This window comes from Asterias rubens, chromosome 7 (assembly GCF_902459465.1).
Source record: "Asterias rubens chromosome 7, eAstRub1.3, whole genome shotgun sequence".
Lineage (NCBI taxonomy): Eukaryota > Metazoa > Echinodermata > Asteroidea > Forcipulatida > Asteriidae > Asterias > Asterias rubens.
The window spans coordinates 7,129,874-7,145,773 of record NC_047068.1 but is presented as its reverse complement, the minus strand read 5'-3'; the positions used below and the strand labels follow the sequence as shown (position 1 = coordinate 7,145,773).

Below are 15,900 nucleotides of genomic sequence, written 5' to 3'. Positions count from 1 at the left end.
GCGAAGTCAATTTTGTCTAAGAAAGTAGGGGGGCCTACTGCATTTAGTGAAAACAAGGTGTTTTCGTATTAATTTTAACAGCCGGTTCCATCAAACATTGGCAACTCTTGTCTTGTTTGTGTACAAAATAGTATATGACTTGTTAAAAGGACAAAAGGGGACTCTTGATGAGTGACGCAATGGTTAATTTGTTTTACGGTTCCCTTGTTGCGGGTAAAGGTTTGTGACAACTGAGTCGTTTGTGTGCGTGTATAAATCATTGTTTAATGCTCGAATGTATTTTTACTTCGAAAACAAGCATTATTAGTGCAACTTGGTTAAGAAGTATTGAGAAAGAGGCTTAGATCAATGAACTTACTATGATACCGTCAAAAAACATAAAGTGCAAAAAACGTGTGATCGTCATGCATGTCATCTGATTTTTGGGAGTTTATTTCTCATGTTAATCGTAATGATGCACAACTAAAAGAGTCTTGATGGACCAAATATTAATTAATACTTTTTGTGATAAACTTGTGGAAAACAAACAATCTAGGCCTAAACTGGTAAATGTACGGGTTAGATTTGTTTGTACACTAAACGAAGGGATGTACTTGTTTTCCCATCGATCTGTCGTAATAAAGCAGTTTAATGCAATGAATGGTAGTACGATATTGGTGTGAGTGTTTTTTCTATCTTAACAAACTGGGAATGAAACCTCAAAGATTTCACTTTGCCGAAATATTCGATTCAAAAGAATCGAATTGAACGTTCCCTTGATATGTAAAAACACAGAGTTATAGGAGGGATGGTTGTTTAGTCTATAAAACGTGTGTTGTGCATGGATGTCTAGGGGGCCTACAAAAACTTGCAAATAAGTTATCTGAGTGATACTCTTTAGTCACAACTCTCGCAGGAAGGGGAGGCATCGATCGATAGTTCATTAAACCTAGGGTACTGAACCTGCTTCCTTGGTATGTGTGCAGGCTACAACGATGTTTTGAGGACAAACAAGTTGTGTTCATTGGATGTAACTGTATGTACGCCTACTTTGTGTGTGTATACATACATGTAGCTTGGATATGTAAGAACTTACAATTTGTTGGACAAGATAATGATAACATAGCTTCTTCAATCTGTTTTGGGAGAATAGTTAACACTCCATGGACTTTAACGGATAATTTTGGAACAGTCGTTCCATTGCGTAAAACAGTCTGACTTACATACACCGCCAATTGCCCATCGACTGAGTAAGATACTCGATATTTACAGTAAATTTAACCAAAACTAACGTCATGTTGGCACATGTATCGAACAAAAACCCCCACGCACCCTCCTTTATGATCTGCATTGCATTCATCTTGTATTGCCTGGTACTCCGATGTACGGAAAGTAAACTTAGTCCTGTATTCTGAGATGTTCACGAGATAATATACTCCGATAAACACAAATAATTAAATAAACACCCCAACTCATTTTAATAACACGCCCGTCTCATCAGATTGTGTGTTTCATTATAGTATTCTCTTGTTTTAGACGCACAGCTAAGTATAAGCAAAGTTCGGTAGATTGCAACACATCTTATGATATACGTAATATATAGGGCCCACGTATAGTTGATCGAGAGAATTGATCAATACATATCGATTGAAGGATTAACTTCCTCATTCATAGCCATTCGCACGCGCCCGCTTAGTCCCGGAGATTATCTCCTAAAAGCTATTCTCTCCCATGACGTCACACATTGCACCACCACCTGTAATCGTGGCTACTGGTTTATTTACCCTTTGTATAAACAAACCGTTACACTCCCACCCAAATACAAGCTTTTTCCCATGACTTTTGACAGACTGTTGGGTCATCGTATTTTTCCGTTAATCGTGTAGATAAATGAACTAATCGAGGACAACTGTCCTCTGTTTGGTTTTGTTGACGCAGATAACGCAACCCGCTACACATTGGCTCAACCCTTGAAGATCGAACGATGATGTTTTCCTGCAGACATGATGACCGTACAACTGACCAAAGTTATGATGTTATGATAATTCAACGAAAATAATATTTATAAGTCAAGGGGCTATGCGGGTGGAATTTATACAATGTATAACCCTAACTAACAATACTTCAACGTCATCTTCAACGGATCAATAGGATTTATTTCCTTCAACCGTTCAGTAAAACTGCAACGTCATTCCCACACGCGACTCTTTGTTTGGGGATTCCCCTGTCAACTGCTATACCAATACACACACACACTATTGCACCACAACGAGACATTTTAACTGTTTTTAACCCATTTCGGGCACAGTTTAACCTCTCTGAAGGAAGGTCAACTTAAAGTGTTCCATATTTCTACCCTATTTTGGGTACAGTTTAACCTCTCACTGTTCTCTAGGGCAAAGGGCAAAGTGTTCCATATTTCTACCCATTTTGGGAACAGTTTGACCTCTCCTTGTCCTCTAGGGCAAAGGGCAAAGTGTTCCATATTTCTACCCTATTTTGGGAACAGTTTGACCTCTCCTTGTCTTCTAGGGCAAAGGTCAAAGTGTTCCAGAGAGACTATATTAACTACTTATCTGGTACTGCTGCTTTGCCAATCATGGTGATCAACCCCAAACCTCAGATGCTGTGGTGGAAGACAACACTACCGTCAGATCAAGAATCGATGTAGGACTTAAATTGCCAAACTGTATTTACTGTTCTCCTGCATCGATTTGGAAAAATCAGAGTCAACATTAATAATAAACTTAGTCCTATCATACAAAAGTGAATAGAGCCACCTATTATTCCCAATATTCCAGAACAAAAACAACTTAGACTCATGATCACAAAAAGTACAACTCCCAACTTCCATTTAAAGTATCTATAGTTATACGGACTATAACTGTTTGATTTTAATGCAGTGATCTTCGTGGTCAAAAGATCGTTAATATTAGACGAAGACGAAGATTTAATATTTCGCCGAACCAGTTGTAGTTAAGTTTTTTTTTTATTAATTAGTAATAATGTTTTCTCTATATTTATCGTGCTCTACAGACTGCCCCTATTATCTGGTAGCCTTAAGAATCGGGTTTAAAATTATTAGTGTAACAAATTGTTAATATTGTTGTTCTAAGAAATAAAACAATATTTGATCAGACCTGCATAAAATTGTTCCAAGGCCTTTCCTTAAACTCTCCCTGGTTACACTACTCAAAATAGAGGATCATTGTCCATTATAAGGTGCAAAAGTGAAGTTGCATGAACATAACAAAATCTTGTACTACAACTGGTCAAGACTGTGCTTTGTCTTAGGGACTGATCGTGGCTTAGACCTGGTTCTAGCTTTAGCACTGTCCGCCTGTTAGAAGTCCAATACAGATAGCGTGCGTTAATGAAATTATTGGTGGAGCTCATATCTAGAGCCCAAGCTATGGTTTTCAAAAAGTGCCTGGGTCCAAACAATGGGCGCCAGGTTGTCTGCTACCACCTATCTTTACATAGTCTCGCATAGCGTACTTATGCGCGCAAACAATCTGCATGTTAGACTACAATGCCTTCATTTTAAACACACAGAATATTAAAAATTTCAAAAACAACAGTACATAGCTTCCTCCACACAGACCACAGAGGCCATGGTCCCAGTTGCCTGCTTCAGGTATTGGCCTTGTTGCCCCTTTAAAAGTTTCCCATTTGCTGCAAGATTTTCCAATAGAAGTGCCCTTTACAAAATGAAAATCGTCTTGCCCTTTCAAAGATGAAAATCCAGGCCTGCAGTAGGGCCCACTATCTTCATCTATTCCCAATGTGACATACAAGATTTAAAAACTCGCCTTGTCAAAACGTCCAAGCCGTTCCATTCCGCGTGCATTCTGCGTGAGTCCGCGGATTTTTGTAACAAAAGAACCCGTAGCAACCGGGCATGTCCACGGCCACGACGGCTCATTTACATGTCAATAAACAGATTATCCCGGGGACTCCGCGGAGCTACCGGTCGGCCATTGTAAGGTCCAGCTTATGAGCTGACCGGCGGAACCGCGGAGGAACGTAGGTGGTCAACAATGGTTTTACCTTTGCAGATTAAAAAGCAAAGTAAGGCTGGATGTGTACCTAAAATCCATTTCCGTCAGTGTGTGACTTTTAAGACTTGGTTGGGCCTACATAGCCAAGACATGAATTTAAAAAATGGTTGTCTTTATTCCCGGCTTCGACTGACAAAAGTTCCAGTCTACGTGCAAACTCCGTTCCAAGTGGGTCAGAGTATCCAGGGGACTATTTTAACTGTTCGTTCTTACTTTCCAAGCGGAAAACATTAGTTTCTTGTTTATAAAATCCCAAGTCACCGTCACCAATGAACAAATATACACACCTGTGCGAGTGTGTCTCCATGTCAAACCAACCAGATAGTCTGGTTTTTCCAATGTGTGAGGGGGGAGGAAGCCACAGTTTCAGAGACCGGTGTTTCTATTGGCTGTTGAATTTCCATAAAGCGCGTAACGAATGTTTTCATTGGTCGATTTTGCCCTACTGCCAGAGCAGCATATTGTATTCAACATCATGGAAGAAAACGTTTAGTAGTCGCGGCGGGGGTGATTACTTATTAATTTAGCATCGTTTTTCTTGCGGGAAAATATTGATTAATAATGTGAATGGTTTCAAGTTAAAAATCGATATTTTTGTATCAAGCATAAATGTTGCAAATTATGCTTCGCAAATTGGATCGCAACATTTGCGATGCACAATTATCAAAATTGTATCACAAATTGCGATGTGATACAGGCGAAATCGTTCCCTGATTATCACATGCACTGGATGGTGTAATTGTCTTGTCGGTGCGGCCTGTCCGCTTCCAGGAGGATGGTATTCGTGAGTAGAAAATGTATTGTTCTGGAAGAGCACGGCCGGTCCGCGTCCAAGCCGCTGATATTCGTGACCTGAAAATACAACTTGTTTATTCATCAACTTATTGCTATACTAACAATAGCGCCCGGCAAGGATATAGCTCATTAACTTCGCCGCGCTTCAACGCACATGGCCGTTCTTCCGCGGACTGTCCGAGGTCCTTAGCAACGGCGGTATTTGCTGTCCAGTCCGCAGACTGTCAGCGGAGGAACGCCCGGGACGTTTTGACAAGGCGCCATACAAGATTTAAAAACTCACTCGACAAATCCAAGAACTTTATGCTTCCTTTTTTCCTTTTGTCTGTTCAGGTTCTTGTGCGGAAGAAATAGGTTTGCCTTTGATTGAGAACACAACAATTCTTGAGCAACCATTAAACATGGAGACTCTAGCTGGGCACTACAAGAGTCATGCGGAGAAGTTTATTAAACAAAGGTGAGGAACTGGAGTTTTTCAATTTAATTTTTGTTCTATCAAAATCACATTTTAAAACCTGATGATGTTTGCACTTGGGTGTTCACACTTCCATTGCTCTTGTTGTTATTCGTAATTGTCAGTTCCGCCTTCAAGAGCGCCCCCCCCCCCTTTTTCCCTACTTTTTTAACAGAGGATAGGTGGTTTTTAACTGTGGGTCGATTTCAGGGGACATTCTTTGTGGCAGGACGGCTTTGTAGAGGTGCTGGTCACCTGTTCCTCCTCGCCTTTCACTGGCTTGATATTTTTTAGCTATAATGCCTCTTTTTATCTTTATGTATTGATTTGTATATTTAAATTTGTATGCCAGTGTTAGGTCTAATCAAACTAAAACTAAGGTTACTTCAATCAAAATGGAAACAATCTCTTTTGATTCTCCTCAAGGAAGGTAATTTTGAGAAAATGTGGTTGTTTCTTAGAACTGGAAGTTGGACCAGTTGCTTTGAAATATTTTGGATTGGTCAATAATATTCTAGTATTTTCTTGCAAGGTTTTTGATACAAAATATTTTGTTTACTTTCTTTAAAGAAAATACTTGTAAACTATTGTACCCTAATGTGTTTCTACCCACACACCGATGTGTGTATAAGTTGAGAAATTTGGAATTTTTGTTTATTAATAAACAACTTAAAAAATCCACAGGCACTACTGTAGGAGTAGGATTCGAACCCACTACATTAGCCAAAAGAGTCCCAAAAGTCAACCATTGTCAATGTCAATTCAGTTGTGCTTTTTATTATTTGATGTCTGATTTTCTTCAGTGTACAGGAGGGCAAACCATTTCTACTCTACGCAGCTTTTTCCCACGTTCATGTCCCGCTTCTTTACAATCCAAAATTTGCCAACTCTTCCGCCCGGGGACCGTTCGGGGACACAGTGCGAGAGCTTGACGATACAGTCGCAGGAATAATGGATGCTGTGAGACAGGCAGGAGTGGAGAGTAACACGCTGGTTTGGTTCACAAGTAAAACAACAAAGTCTGGTAAAATCACTGGACACTGCTGGTAATTACTCCCCAAAAAAATTAGCGTAAAAACTAACTTGGAAACAAGCATTGGAGAGCTGTTGATAGTTTAAAACATTGTGAGAAACGGCTTCCTCTGTGTTAACCTAGTTTTTAAGAAAGAAGTAATTTCCCACTAAAATATTTGAATTGATTTCAAGACCTCAGCTGTGGTCTCGAAATCAAGCATCTGAAAGCACACAACTTGTGCGACAAGGGTGTTTTTTCTTCCATTATTCTCTCGCAACATCGCGACCAATTGAGTTCAAATAGTCACAGGTTTGTTATTTTATGCACATGTTGGGATACACCAAGTGAGAAGACGGTCATTGACAATTACCAGTAGTGTCCAGAGTCTTTAAAGTCTTACTCCCTCGGGCCCATCTTACCCTCAATCCTTCACTCTCCTCCACTATTTGTTCACTCAAGACCAACATGTTTTTAATCTAGATATGTCGGTATGCCCGACCAAATGATAATCAATTGTTATTTGGACCTACAGTCTGTAATCCTACACAATCCTTTACTCTATGGTCACTCAACACCAACATGTTTTTACTTGGATATGTTGGCATGCCCATAGACGGTGACAGAGCTTTCTCTGCAATAGCACCTCGTCTGTGGAACCAGCTAAATGTTTGTCTCAGGGAGGAAAACTCCCTCTGTAGCTTTAAATCTGGGCTTAAGACACATCTTTTTAGGGAAGCATTTTTAACTTAAAGTATTTTTCTATGTTCTTACTGCCCTGCTGCTTCATATTATTGTTGCAGTTTTTTTTAATTGTTAATATCTTAATTAGAAAGGACTACATGTACTTTCTCTATGCTATGCCTGACCCATGTGATATTCAATTGTTATTGGCCTAATGTCCTAAAACCTTCAGACAACCTATTCTTGAAGAGGATATTGGATGTTTCGGTGATCTGTGAAATGTTTCTGAAATAATAAACAACAATAAACTTTAATTTTTGTTAAAATTCGCAGCCAAAAGTTTGAATTTGGGGAAACCACTAGCCTGCAGGACTTTGTTTGTTTCCAGTGGCTTTTTCCAGCACCGTTAGTCAAAATTACCAAATGTTAACCAATAAATCAATTTAAAAATTATTTTGACACTGTATGATTTTGTTTTCTGTTGCCCACTTATTCAGGTGACAATGGTCCCTGGGAGTCTAAGTGTTCCTATGCTTGAAGCAGCGGACCATTCCTTGGTCTCTGGCAAAAAGAGAAAGGTAATACTGTATAATTTATTTTAGTTGAATCCGTCACTCGGTGATGCTGAGGGCGCTTCAACATTCAGTATTTTCCTGCAAGTTATTGTGGAGTTCTACATTTTTGAAGTATGAGACCTTATTTTAACACAGTACCATGCAATGGTTTAAAAATTGCTGTGGCACAATATGCCGCCATTCAAACTAGGAACATAGGGCGAACCCCTTTTCTTTTCGCAAAAGTGCACTGGGATCTTTTATATATGTATTACAAATCACATGGGACCAACAGCTTTACATCCCATCCCAAGGACGCAGCAATAATGGCTAAGTGTCTTGCTGAGTAAAGGACACAAGTGTCACGACCGGGACTCAAACCCACACTCTGCTGAACAGAAACACCACAGCTTGTGTTCGATGCTCTTATCTGCTCGGCCACGACACGTCGTATGTTAATTTTTTTTAAATACAGAGAGATAAAGACCGTATTGAAAACCCCCTTTTTTGCTATGAAAGTCGCCATCTTGTAGGTCACACCGTATGCGCGTCCAAACGCATTCATCAACAAAGCACGCAGCACTCCGGGTTAGATTTCTACAGCACATGCGCGCACACACCAACGCGCGCACATATGCTATCTTGTAGGGCAGATATTTGAACGGTGACGTCAACCCTCTTCTCTCAGTAACATTTTCCAGTGAGTTGACCTGTCTTAGTTTGAACAGGGCATAGTTTATCGTTCAAAACCTCATAGGATGATATTGAATGGTCACACAGTAGGAATGTTGACCAGATATTATGCGAATACATTTGCCACATGATCACATAGTGTAGGCTGACATTGTTTAAAGGAACACGTTGCCTTGGATCGGTCGAGTTGGTCTTTGAGAAGCGTTTGTAATCGTTTGTTGTAAAATGCATATTTATAGAAAGATGTTGTAAAAGTAGATAGAATACAATGATCCACAATAACTTGCTTCAAATTGTACACGGTCGGCCATTTATGGGAGTCAAATTTTTGACTTCCATAAATGGCCGACCGTGTTAGTTCGCAAAGTAAAAGGAAAACCACGCGATTTAGAGGCAAATTTGTGTGGATCATTGTATTCTACTTTTAAAACATCCTTCCAACCATATGTATTTTATAACAAACGGTTACAAACACTTTTTAGAGACCAACTCGTCCGATCCAAGGCAACGTGTTCCTTTAACTTGCATTCCAAACTAGTCGATGAATATGGGATTGAGGCATTGCAATAGGTGAGGTTTCAATGTACATGTACATTTGGTTTGTGATCACACCATGTGCGTATCGATCACACCATGTGTGTATCTACTTGCTGGGTAGATTGTGTTCTTTTGAGAACTTGTCTTGCTTTATATTTTACTACCGCAGAGTATTGGAATTCGGGAGACTGCTCAGTTCTGAAAAGAACTGTCCTGCCTTTTAACTACTACCTGGGCGAAAGATAGAAAATTTGCAGGGACTACTACTTTCGCTTTACTGTATCGAGGGGACTTCACTTCCGCGGATGAAGTTAAACAAGTATCGGTAAACTTTTTTGGAATAAAAAAAAAGATGGTGGAGGTAGCACAGGAAAGCTGACGATATGGGAAGCAGGTCACCGAGAGCCGACCTTTGCCTACTGGCCCGGTCACGTACCCGCTGGTCGTGTCTCGGACTCCTTACTCAGTGCCTTGGATATCTATCCCACCATTGCATCTATAGCTGGTATCCCGCTACCTAAGTATCGTAGCTATGATGGAATGGACATCAAGGATGTACTGTATGGAGGATCCATATATGAGCGAGTAAGATAATTATTTGTTTAATTTTTGCTTCCTCCTTAAATTTTGTTGTAAGACGCTTTCAGAGACATAGGGGCGTCCCCGGAGAATTTGTCCCCAAAATGAGAAATTAACAAGACAACAAAATTGTTCATTTATGGCTTCCTCCTAATATTTTGAAAGAATGAGAGGCTTTCAAGGAGACCAGGGGCCTTTTCCAAAATTCACCTTTGGCTTTAGTGCCGATGTCCTAGAATTCTGTGTGTGTCCCCACCCCCCCATCCCGAATTTCTGTACCAAATATGGGAATTTAACATAGGCTACGGGAGAATGATTCAAAAGAGGGTGCTATCAGAAGAAGTTTGTACACAGTTCGTCTTACGCAAACAGAATCTCCGGGAAACAGAATCACCTGCCACACTGGCGAGGAATCCATATTAAATTGTGGAGCAGTGTACATTTTGCTTGTTTCAAACATCAAAGGAGCCTGGAGCCAGAGACGGAACCAAAAGGCCCGGTTACATAGGCCTTGATAATGAGAGCGACAACGATAATGTTAACAATGCACCCCCTTGATTGGTTGAATGAGTGTGGGCGTATTCTGGGTGGAGCATTTCAACTCGAAGACTGCGTTTTTCTTGCGTCATGATGTTATTGTTTTTGTAATTACTGCAGTGTGACTTGGCCTTAAGGCAAGTCTGGCAACAGACTTACCAACTAAATGAATTCATTGTCCAGATATTCTTTCCTTTTTTTATAGACACTTTTCCATCCAAACAGCATGGCATCCGGAAAGCTGGGAGCGATTGGTGCCGTAAGGCACGGAAACTACAAAGCTGTGTACCAAACAGGTATTGTTGAAGTTATACTATTTATGTTAGAATCGCTTTAAAAAAAAGGGGGTAGAAAGTCTGAAATTATTGGTCATTAACCTTTTCACCATCTGACCATGCACTAGCATGGTCTTGAATGTTAGTTAAACTATGCCAAATTGCATTATGGTATCATGTGGTGAATGCATCTACACAGTAAATACTCAACCCTCCTACTGTCTGACCATTCAATATCATCCAACGTAGTAAACTACTTTACTTCAGAGGGAGCGTTTCTCACAATGTTTTATACAATCAACAGCTCTCCATTGCTCGTTAATAATTAAAGTTTTTATGCCGACAAATATTGAGTAATTACCAATAATGTCCAATTATGCCTTTGAAGATCAACCACCTGCTCAATTTTCCACAGGGAGTGTTCGACCATCCTGTGACGGGAAAACCAGCTCACCAAAGAATCGCAATCCTCCCCTAATCTTCAACCTCCACAATGATCCAGCCGAGTCCACGCCCCTCGTCCAAACCACTGCCGAATACAAGGGCGCCCTCAACGTCATCGAGTTGAGCCTCAATGCATTGAACAATGACATTACGAGAGACAATACCTGTTATAACCAGTCGTGGAGACGATTCTTTACTGAACTGAACGTAGCTTTATTAAACAAGACTGAACTCAACAGCAGCCATTTTGTAAACAACAATAATACTAAACAGTAACAACCAAGAGAGGGCGCTATGTAGAAAAGCTACTTTGCAAGTTACTACAACTCCTCCCCCTTTAGTTAAATGCAACACTTCCCATCAAATGTAACACAAAACAAATGTCCCTTAGAGAATACCTAAAAAACCCAAATTTTCTGAAGTCCTGGTATCAATAATGGAGGACTTAGGTATGATTACCAATCACCAAGGCACATCATAAAAGAAAGCATTATTTTACTCTGCATGGAGAGAGAATTTAACACACTAAGTAGTATCAACCCAATCAAGTAACCTTAAAGATTTTAACAATTACTCCTTAAAATTTCCAATAACAAATCGAAAGATTGAACAACTGTTCAACTACACTTCAAAAACATCCAGCCTGTCCATCAGTTATTATCAATGTCATACACGCGTAATTCCACTAAACAGTCACAACAGTTAGTAATCGTGGAATCTGAAGCGAGGGGGTTTATTGTGGGTGCGCGTTGATCTGCGAAGGTCTTGGTTTGAAGAACTGTTCACAGATTGGCTTTGATCCGTTGGCTGTTCAGGTTGGTTGTCCGCACAGGAACTAGACTTGCTCCTATCATCTTCCTCCTCCCTTCGTGGAACAATAGGGACTGGTGCAATAGGATCATTGACGGGGGGTGTAACAAGCAACTGACGGGGTCGTAATTGATCCACATGTCTTCTCCAGACACGTCCATCATCCAGCTGAACTGTAAACATACAGCTTCCAACTCGTTCCAAAATCAAACCGGCAATCCAACGTGGTCCAGTAGCGTAGTTTTCGGCATACACTGAGTCGTTGGTATTGAAGGTGCGCAGTTTGGTGTGTTTATCATGGTTCACCTTCTGCGAGAACTGCTTGCTGTAAACACGGACTTGGATATTAGGACGAATTGCATCAAGCCGTGTGCGAAGTTTGCGTTTCATCAACATCTCTGCGGGGGATACACCTGTGGTTGCGTGAGGTGTGACGCGATAACTCATCAGGAATCGTGACAATTTGGTTTCAACGGTACCTCCAGTCATGCGTAGCATTGCAGCTTTAAACGACTGCACTGCCCTCTCTGCCAAACCATTGGAAGAGGGGTGGAACGGTGCCGATCTGACATGTTTTATGCCATTCAATCGCAAAAAGTCTTCGAAGCCTGCGCTTGTGAAGTTGCTGCCGTTGTCTGTGACAATTATTTCCGGCAGACCATGGGTTGCAAAGGTCTGACGAAGCCGTTCAACAGTGGCTTGCGACGTTGTACTGTGCATGGCATGGATGTCCAACCACTTACTGTGCGCATCAACTATCACCAAGAACATTCTACCCATAAATGGGCCTGCATAGTCCAAGTGCAAACGCGACCATGGCCGACTAGGGAATTCCCAGGGGTGAAGCGGAGCAGTGGGTGGAGATTTACGAGAGACTTGACATGCGGTGTACTGTTTAACTTTATCTTCCAGGTCTCTGTCCATGTTTGGCCACCACACATAGCTACGGGCGAGTGATTTCATTCGCTTCCAGGGTGCGATTCATGTAGTTCCTGGACAATCTGTGTTCGACCTTGTGGGGGGATGACTACTCGAGAACCCCACAATATGCAACCATCTTGCACACTTAATTCATCTTTGCGGCAAGTATATGGCTTTAGTGCTTCATCATTACAGTCACTTGGCCATCCATTCATCACGTATGTGCGCACTAGAGAGAGTGTTGGGTCTCTACCCGTCCAAAGACGAATTTTGTCAGGGCCGACAAGCGTGGTTTCCAACCGATCCATAACCATGACTAGGTCTGCTGGTGTTGGAGTATGATGGATTGATGTTGACAGGGGCAATCTGCTGAGGCCATCGGCATTGCCATTTAAATGCCCAGGTTTGTACACCAAGCGATACTCATAAGCCGCTAGTGTGAGGGCCCAGCGTTGAATACGGGATGACGCCATGGGGGATATTGCTCGGTGTTCACTGAATAGTCCAAGCAATGGCTTGTGATCCGTGGTTATCTCAAACCGGCGTCCATAGACATACTGGTGAAATTTCTTGACTCCGAAAATCACAGCTAAACCTTCTTTGTCAAGCTGCGAGTAGTTTTTCTCTGCTGGTGATAACGAACGCGAGGCATAAGCTACTGGGTGTTCCGATCCATCCGACATTCTGTGGGCTAACACAGCGCCCACACCATAGGGACTGGCATCACAGGCCGTTATCAACTCCTTATCTGGGTCGTAGTGGGCAAGTATTTTGGCCGACATAAGCAATTCCTTTGAGTCTCTGAAGGATTTTTCAGGGATTGGTTTCCATGACCAGCTGGTGTTCTTCTTAAGCAGACTGTGTAATGGGCCCAATACTGACGACAAATTGGGAAGAAACTTTCCATAATAATTCAGTAGTCCAAGGTAGGACTTCAACTCCAACACGTTCCATGGAATTGGTGCATCCCTGACTGCTAAAACTTTATCCGATGTTGGTTGCAACCCTGCCGCATTTATGCGATGTCCCAAGTAAATGACTTCGGTTGCAAGAAATACACATTTTTCTCGTTTCAGACGGAGTCCTGCGCTTTGGAGCCGACTCAGGACTTTATGGAGATTTGCTGCATGCTCTGCTTCAGTGCGTCCGGTAACTAACACGTCATCGAGGAATGCGACCGCTTGTGGAATATCTGCTAGTAGGCTTTCGATGGTCCTTTGGAATATTGCAGGTGCGGAGGATATGCCAAAAGGCATACGCGTGTACTGAAAGAGCCCTTTGTGTGTATTGATTGTTAGCAGCTCACGAGACTCCTCATCAAGAACAAGCTGCAGATAGGCGTGACTTAGATCCAACTTACTAAATGCCTTACCTCCTGCCATAGCTGCGAAAAGTTCCTCGATGCGAGGTAATGGGTAAATGTCCGTGTTTGTTGACTGATTAACAGTAGACTTGTAGTCCCCACAGATACGCAATTTACCCGATTCCTTCATGACGGGTACAATGGGTGATGCCCATCGAGAAAAGGTAACTGGTTCAATCACACCCTCCCTCTCGAGCCGATCCAGTTCATCATTAACCTGTTGCTTCATTGCAAATGGCACAGGCCTGGCCTTGCAGAATACAGGCCTTGCATCATCCCTCATGCTGATGTGTACCCGTTGACCTTTGACCTAAGTCATCACGAAACAACTCACTGTACTGTTCAGTAATGTTCGATGCAGTTGATGGTGTTTGATCCACATGGCGAATCGTGTGCCATGCCAACTTAAGGTGACGCAACCAGTTTCGGCCAAGTAAATTTGGTCCCTTACCTGCTACAACAAGGAGGGGCAATTCAGCCTTTTGGAAATTGTGTTCAACTGTAACAGAACAATTACCAATGACTTGAATCTTCTGTCCTGTATAGGTACGCAGTTCTACATCTGTGTCCTTAGAGAGGGGCGGTTTCTTTCCCATGAAGACCGTCGCATATGTGTTCTCACTGAGAATTGAAACTGATGCGCCAGTGTTGATTTCCATTGCCACTGGTGTGTTATTGATTGACAAAGTTACTATCAGCGGTGGTTCCTTGGAATGTGAAGTGGTCTTATACAAGGTGTAATTATGTGGTGGTAATGAATCCATGTCACTAGTTTCATCCTGGGGCACAGTCTCAATATTATATGTACTGTTGTACTTTGGCTTTTCCGACGATGGTATCTGTGTGGCCTTACTACTTCTGCACACTTTAGCCAAATGTCCTTGCTTACCACAGCTGTTACATGTATACGAGCGAGCTCGGCAACTTTGAGCAGTGTGGTCTGTTCGTCCACAACGGTAACATCTCCCCAATCCACCGGACTTGCCTTGGTCTTGATTGTGTGTCTGCGGTCTCCCTCTGCCCTTCCAGTTTGGCTTATCACCACCGACTCTGTGGGCTTCCTGTTGTTGTAGAGGAATAGGGGCCTTTACATCACTAGTGTAGGATTGTTGGATATCCTTGGTATTTTGTGTGGCAAGCTCCATTGCTTGGCCAATTTCCATGGCCTTGGCAAAGGTGAGGTTTGATTCCGATAAAAGTCTACGCTGCATTCTTTCATCATTGATACCACACACAAAACGATCTCTCAATATGTCGTTTAGGGACTCCCCATATTCACAGTGCCGTGTCAGGTGGCGCAGTTCCACGACAAATTGGGATACTGACTGACCTGGCTGTCTTACTTTGGAGTAAAACTTAAATCTCTCCACAATTACTGATGGAGTGGGATGAAAATGTTTATTTGTGATTTTGATAAGTTCGTCAAAGGATTTTTCCCCGGGTTTGGCTGGAGCTACTAGGCTCGAAATTAACTTGAATGTCTCAGCCCCACAAACAGTCAAAAGTATGGCTCTCTTCTTACCGAGTGCTTTCACATCATTGGCCTCGTAAAACTGTGTCAAACGTTCCACATAAAGTTGCCATGTCTCCTTCTCGGCCTGGAACTCCCCGATGTTTCCAAAAGTATTCATTTTACCTCGTCGCCAATTGTTATAACCAGTCGTGGAGACGATTCTTTACTGAACTGAACGTAGCTTTATTAATCAAGACTGAACACAACAGCAGCCATTTTGTAAACAACAATAATACTAAACAGTAACAACCAAGAGAGGGCGCTATGTAGAAAAGCTACTTTGCAAGTTACTACAATACCTCACTGCCAAATTACAAGTCAGATCCACAGTGTCAACCATGTTGTAATCCAAAACATGTGGTGTGTCGTTGCAACGACTAAGTTTTATTGATAGGCGTCATTGCCGAGGGTTTTCTTTTAGAGGATCGAATTCAAGTTCTGATGGTTTAGTCATCGGGGTGTGGGTTTCGAAACCCGGTCATGACACTAGCGTCCTTCGAGAGCAGGACACTCCTTTAAAATTTATTCTTCTGGTTTAAATGGGTACCTGAGAGGGTAGATAAAGTTGATATTGTGTTTGTAAAAATCTTTGGAGCGCCACGGCAGCCCAGGACTGTATCCTCCCCAGGGAGCTGGAAAAAAAAGATTACAGGATTGTTATAGGCCCAATTGGTGGAGAGCCCGTCAGG

At 41.9% G+C, this 15,900-nt stretch overlaps 1 pseudogene; it reads left to right on the top strand.

Annotated features, from left to right (window-relative positions):
* Window positions 1-4,345: 4,345 nt before the first annotated feature.
* LOC117292384 lies at window positions 4,346-15,592 on the top strand (annotated as a pseudogene).
* The last annotated feature ends 308 nt before the right edge of the window (window positions 15,593-15,900 follow it).